This window comes from Ixodes scapularis, unplaced genomic scaffold, assembly GCF_016920785.2.
Source record: "Ixodes scapularis isolate PalLabHiFi unplaced genomic scaffold, ASM1692078v2 PGA_scaffold2__306_contigs__length_199485367, whole genome shotgun sequence".
Classification (NCBI taxonomy): Eukaryota; Metazoa; Arthropoda; class Arachnida; order Ixodida; family Ixodidae; genus Ixodes; species Ixodes scapularis.
In genome coordinates, this window is record NW_024609857.1 from 159,435,926 (window position 1) to 159,443,202 (window position 7,277).

At 48.3% G+C, this 7,277-nt stretch overlaps 1 non-coding gene across 1 annotated transcript; it reads right to left on the reverse strand.

Annotated features, from left to right (window-relative positions):
- Positions 1 to 573: 573 nt before the first annotated feature.
- Positions 574 to 646, reverse strand: Trnak-cuu. Its single transcript has one exon. It is a non-coding gene; the product is annotated as a tRNA-Lys (tRNA).
- Positions 647 to 7,277: the final 6,631 nt, after the last annotated feature.

Sequence of the window (7,277 nt, forward strand, 5' to 3'; positions counted from 1 at the left end):
ATTTGGTCCGCCTTGTTTGAACCTTCTCATAAGATCCGAATCGTGTTTTTCGCAACTGGGCCCATTCTCATTTTGAACGTGCACATTTCGTCCCATTCTCATTTGGTCTGCCTTGTCTGAACCTTCTCATAAGGTCCAAATTGTATTTTTCGCAACTGGACCCATTCTCATTTTGAACGTGCACATTTCGTCCCATTCTCATTTGGTCCGCCTTGTTTGAACCTTCTCATAAGATCCGAATCGTGTTTTTCGCAACTGGGCCCATTCTGATTTTGAACGTTGTGGGCACCCTGGCGGTTCCCCAGCCCAGTTGCCCAACTGCGAGGCAAGGGTGCTGAACTTTTCCCGCGTGGCGGCGACGTCACGCCAGCCACGCGCACATCGCGTGCGCCGCCTTGATAAGGCGCATCAGAGGCGGCGCACACGGAGTCGCTGCTTGGACTCCGGCAGCGCCGGTAGCAATGTTAATCGTCTTGTCCATGTCCAATTAAATGTAGTTTCTTGTTGTTGAAACCGTTGGCTCCGTGTTATTCCTCGGGTCGGGTATGCAGCAAGGCAAACCGACCACAATGGCGCCCAACGTGGGGCTCGAACCCACGACCCTGAGATTAAGAGTCTCATGCTCTACCGACTGAGCTAGCCGGGCCCTTGGCAGATTTGTTGCTGTGACGTCATGGGCCCCTTCCCACGTAGTACCCGCGGCAATCAGTACTTGTTCGTGGTAACCGACCACTTCACGAAGTGGGTTGAGTTATTTCCATTGCGGAAGCTAGATTCGCAAAAAATCTGGGAGTGTCTACTCGAAACATTCGCTAGGTTTGGCTTTCCTGCACAGCTTGTAAGCGATAATGCCTCCTATCTCACGAGTAAGGTGTTTGTGGACGCATGCGCGGTACTGGGAGTCAAACACAAAAGAACTTCCCCGTACCACCCGCAAGCAAACATCACGGAAAGGGTAAATCGAAACCTTAAGATGATGCTAGTGGCCTACACCGAGCGCCACAAGGACTGGGACGCGAAACTGCCCGAGCTGGCATTCGCGACCCGCACAACCACTAATCGGTCAACGGGTCTCACTCCTGCCCAATTAAATTTCGGCAAGGAGCTTGCGTTCCCGCTTTTTAACAGTCTCCTTTCTACAGAGTCTGGGGGAAGGCTTCGCCCCTACGTGAAGTTCGCAGAGGACCTGCGAAAGCGCTTCTCCGATAACCTAAGAGAGGCCCGAGAAAATCTCGACGTCGCCCGAGTACAGCAGGCAGAACAGTACAACCAGGGGCGACGTGACTTGCAGTTCGAGGTGGGAGATTTTGTACTCCGGCGTACTCACCCACTGAGTGACGCCGCTCGAGGCTTCGCAGCCTCCCTCGCCAACAGGTGGGAAGGTCCGTTTCGCGTGCGTGAAAAGTGCTCGCCACTCACTTACAAACTAGTTAACTGTGAGTCTAGTGAGGAAACCGGACCTGTTCATGTCACCGACCTTAAACGATTTTTCCAAGCAGAAGACGAAGATTCCTCGCAGGACCGGAACGACACTGACGGCAGTCCCGCTCCGGAAACCCCCTTGTCTCCACCAAGGCGGCGGTATAACCTGCGACGTCAGTGACACCAAAGAGAGAGGAACCTTTTTTTTTGTCTCCTTGGCTTTGCCTCTCTCGCATTTTGGGGGTAGTTTTCTACTTCCACGGATCTGCCCCTTTTTCAAGAGAGGGGGAGAGGATTGTGTGCCCACCTCAGATCCGTTATTTCAAACTTTCTGGAAGGGGTCCGAAGATAACGTCAGGCTCAGCCCTCAACTGAGTCCCATGTCGTCTGCTTCTATGTTTTCTACGAAGCTGGCTCATGGACAACACCGTCGCCACACCCGCCATCTGAACGACACGGCGGCCGGTCTCATCGTGGACCGCGGCCACACAGGACGGAGCGGCAGCTGGCTCGGATCAAGGAGGACCACATGGAGAGCAGCGACCTGCTGGAGACGGTCCAGAGCAACAAGGTGGCCGCCAGCCGAGCCTTGAGCAAGGAGCTCAAACGACAAGCTGGAGCCGACCGAGCCGCTGCACTTACGCATAGCACGCGTCCACCAACTTGGCGAGCGCGACCTCCAAAGGGCCATCGCGCTCGTTCAACAGGAGCCAGGTCGGACTTGCAACGCCAGTCCGCCCAGCAGCGCCGTCCAACCCCTGACGCCCACGACGTCGTTTCGGTCATAAACATGCCGGACGAAGCTTGAGGGGGGGGAAGTGTGGGCACCCTGGCGGTTCCCCAGCCCAGTTGCCCAACTGCGAGGCAAGGGTGCTGAACTTTTCCCGCGTGGCGGCGACGTCACGCCAGCCACGCGCACATCGCGTGCGCCGCCTTGATAAGGCGCATCAGAGGCGGCGCACACGGAGTCGCTGCTTGGACTCCGGCAGCGCCGGTAGCAATGTTAATCGTCTTGTCCATGTCCAATTAAATGTAGTTTCTTGTTGTTGAAACCGTTGGCTCCGTGTTATTCCTCGGGTCGGGTATGCAGCAAGGCAAACCGACCACAACGTGCACATTACGTCCCATTCTCATTTGGTGCGCCTTGTCTGAACCTTCTCATAAGGTCCAAATTGTATTTTTCGCAACTGGGCCCATTCTCATTTTGAACGTGCACGTTTCGTCCCATTCTCATTTGGTCCGCCTTGTTTGAACCTTCTCATAAGATCCGAATCGTGTTTTTCGCAACTGGGCCCATTCTCATTTTGAACGTGCACATTTCGTCCCATTCTCATTTGGTCCGCCTTGTTTGAACCTTCTTTTAAGATCCGAATCGTGTTTTTCGCAACTGGGCCCATTCTCATTTTGAACGTGCACATTTCGTCCCATTCTCATTTGGTCCGCCTTGTTTGAACCTTCTCATAAGATCCGAATCGTGTTTTTCGCAACTGGCCCCATTCTCATTTTGAACGTGCACATTTCGTCCCATTCCCATTTGGTCCGCCTTGTTTGAACCTTCTCATAAGATCCGAATCGTGTTTTTCGCAACTGGGCCCATTCTCATTTTGAACGTGCACATTACGTCCCATTCTCATTTGGTGCGCCTTGTCTGAACCTTCTCATAAGGTCCAAATTGTATTTTTCGCAACTGGGCCCATTCTCATTTTGAACGTGCACGTTTTGTCCCATTCTCATTTGGTCCACCTTGTTTGAACCTTCTCATAAGATCCGAATCGTGTTTTTCGCAACTGGGCCCATTCTCATTTTGAACGTGCACATTTCGTCCCATTCTCATTTGGTTCGCCTTGTCTGAACCTTCTCATAACATCCGAATCGTGTTTTTCGCAACTGGGCCTTTTCTCATTTTGAACGTGCACATTTCGTCCCATTCTCATTTGGTCTTTCTCGTTTGAACCTTCTCATAAGACCCGAATCGTGTTTTTCGCAACTGGGCCCATTCTCATTTTGAACGTGCACGTTTCGTCCCATTCTCATTTGGTCCACCTTGTTTGAACCTTCTCATAAGATCCGAATCGTGTTTTTCGCAACTGGGCCCATTCTCATTTTGAACGTGCACATTTCGTCCCATTCTCATTTGGTCCGCCTTGTTTGAACCTTCTCATAAGATCCGAATCGTGTTTTTCGCAACTGGGCCCATTCTCATTTTGAACGTGCACATTTCGTCCCATTCTCATTTGGTCTGCCTTGTCTGAACCTTCTCATAAGGTCCAAATTGTATTTTTCGCAACTGGACCCATTCTCATTTTGAACGTGCACATTTCGTCCCATTCTCATTTGGTCTTTCTCGTTTGAACCTTCTCATAAGATCCGAATCGTGTTTTTCGCAATGGGCCCATTCTCAATTTGACCGTGCACATTTCGTCCCATTCTCATTTGGTCCGCCTTGTTTGAACGTTCTCATAAGATCCGAATCGTGTTTTTCGCAACTGGGCCCATTCTCATTTTGAACGTGCACATTTCGTCCCATTCTCATTTGGTCCGCCTTGTTTGAACATTCTCATAAGATCCGAATCGTGTTTTTCGCAACTGGCCCCATTCTCATTTTGAACGTGTACATTTCGTCCCATTCTCATTTGGTCCGCCTTGTCTGAACCTTCTCATAAGATCCGAATCGTGTTTTTCGCAACTGGGCCCATTCTCATTTTGAACGTGCACAGTTCGTCCCATTCCCATTTGGTCCGCCTTGTCTGAAGCTTCTCATAAGATCCGAATCGTGTTTTTCGCAACTGGGCCCATTCTCATTTTGAACGTGCACATTTCGTCCCATTCTCATTTGGTCTTTCTCGTTTGAACCTTCTCATAAGACCCGAATCGTGTTTTTCGCAACTGGGCCCATTGTCATTTTGACCGTGCACATTTCGTCCCATTCTCATTTGGTCCGCCTTGTTTGAACCTTTTCATAAGATCCGAATCGTGTATTTCGCAACTGGGCCCATTCTCATTTTGAACGTGCACATTTCGTCCCATTCTCATTTGGTCCGCCTTGTCTGAACCTTCTCATAAGGTCCAAATTGTATTTTTCGTAACTGGACCCATTCTCATTTTGAACGTCCACATTTCGTCCCATTCTCATTTGGTCCGCCTTGTTTGAACCTTCTCATAAGATCCGAATCGTGTTTTTCGCAACTGGGCCTATTCTCATTTTGAACGTGCACATTTCGTCCCATTCTCATTTGGTCTGCCTTGTCTGAACCTTCTCATAAGGTCCAAATTGTATTTTTCGCAACTTGACCCATTCTCATCTTGAACGTGCACATTTCGTCCCATTCTCATTTGGTCCGCCTTGTTTGAACCTTCTCATAAGATCCGAATCGTGTTTTTCGCAACTGGGCCCATTCTCATTTTGAACGTGCACATTTCGTCCCATTCTCATTTGGTCCGCCTTGTCTGAACCTTCTCATAAGGTCCAAATTGTATTTTTCGTAACTGGACCCATCCTCATTTTGAACGTGCACATTTCGTCCCATTCTCATTTGGTACGCCTTGTTTGAACCTTCTCATAAGATCCGAGTAGTGTTTTTCGCAACTGGCCCCATTCTCATTTTGAACGTGCACATTTCGTCCCATTCTCATTTGGTCCGCCTTGTTTGAACCTTCTCATAAGATCCGAATCGTGTTTTTCGCAACTGGGCCCATTCTCATTTTGAACGTGCACATTTCGTCCCATTCTCATTTGGTCCGCCTTGTTTGAACCTTCTCATAAGATCCGAGTCGTGTTTTTCGCAACAGGGCCCATTCTCATTTTGAGCGTGCACATTTCGTCCCATTCTTATTTGGTCCGCCTTGTTTGAACCTTCTCATAAGATCCGAATCGTATTTTTCGCAACTGGCCCCATTCTCATTTTGAACGTGCACATTTCGTCCCATTCTCATTTGGTCTGCCTTGTCTGAACCTTCTCATAAGATCCGAATCGTGTTTTTCGCAACTGGGCCCATTCTCATTTTGAACGTGCACATTTCGTCCCATTCTCAATTGGTCCACCTTGTCTGAACCTTCTCATAAGATCCGAATCGTGTTTTTCGCAACTGGGCCCATTCTCATTTTGAACGTGCACATTTCGTCCCATTCTCATTTGGTCTTTCTCGTTTGAACCTTCTCATAAGACCCGAATCGTGTTTTTCGCAACTGGGCCCATTCTCAATTTGTCCGTGCACATTTCGTCCCATTCTCATTTGGTTTGCCTTGTTTGAACCTTCTCATAAGATCCGAATCGTGTTTTTCGCAACTGGGCCCATTCTCATTTTGAACGTGCACATTTCGTCCCATTCTCATTTGGTCCGCCTTGTCTGAACCTTCTCATAAGGTCCAATTTGTATTTTTCGTAACTGGACCCATTCTCGATTTGAACGTGCACATTTCGTCCCATTCTCATTTGGTCCGCCTTGTTTGAACCTTCTCATAAGATCCGAATCGTGTTTTTCGCAACTGGGCCCATTCTCATTTTGAACGTGCACATTTCGTCCCATTCTCATTTGGTCTGCCTTGTCTGAACCTTCTCATAAGGTCCAAATTGTATTTTTCGCAACTGGACCCATTCTCATTTTGAACGTGCACATTTCGTCCCATTCTCATTTGGTCCACCTTGTTTGAACCTTCTCATAAGATCCGAATCGTGTTTTTCGCAACTGGGCCCATTCTGATTTTGAACGTGCACATTTCGTCCCATTCTCATTTGGTCCGCCTTGTCTGAACCTTCTCATAAGATCCGAATCGTGTTTTTCGCAACTGGCCCCATTCTCATTTTGAACGTGCACATTTCGTCCCATTCCCATTTGGTCCGCCTTGTTTGAACCTTCTCATAAGATCCGAAAAGTGTTTTTCGCAACTGGGCCCATTCTCATTTTGAACGTGCACATTACGTCCCATTCTCATTTGGTGCGCCTTGTCTGAACCTTCTCATAAGGTCCAAATTGTATTTTTCGCAACTGGGCCCATTCTCATTTTGAACGTGCACGTTTCGTCCCATTCTCATTTGGTCCGCCTTGTTTGAACCTTCTCATAAGATCCGAATCGTGTTTTTCGCAACTGGGCCCATTCTCATTTTGAACGTGCACATTTCGTCCCATTCTCATTTGGTTCGCCTTGTCTGAACCTTCTCATAAGATCCGAATCGTGTTTTTCGCAACTGGGCCCATTCTCATTATGAACGTGCACATTTCGTCCCATTCTCATTTGCTCTTTCTCGTTTGAACCTTCTCATAAGACCCGAATCGTGTTTTTCGCAACTGGGCCCATTCCCATTTTGACCGTGCACATTTCGTCCCATTCTCATTTGGTCCGCCTTGTTTGAACCTTCTCATAAGATCCGAATCGTGTTTTTCGCAACTGGGCCCATTCTCATTTTGAACGTGCACATTTCGTCCCATTCTCATTTGGTCCGCCTTGTCTGAACCTTCTCATAAGGTCCAAATTGTATTTTTCTTAACTGGACCCATTCTCATTTTGAACGTGCACATTTCGTCCCATTCTCATTTGGTCCGCCTTGTTTGAACCTTCTCATAAGATCCGAATCGTGTTTTTCGCAACTGGGCCCATTCTCATTTTGAACGTGCACATTTCGTCCTATTCTCATTTGGTCTGCCTTGTCTGAACCTTCTCATAAGGTCCAAATTGTATTTTTCGCAACTGGACCCATTCTCATTTTGAACGTGCACATTTCGTCCCATTCTCATTTGGTCTTTCTCGTTTGAACCTTCTCATAAGATCCGAATCGTGTTTTTCGCAACTGGGCCCATTCTCATTTTGACCGTGCACATTTCGTCCCATTCTCATTTGGTCCACCTTGTTTGAACCT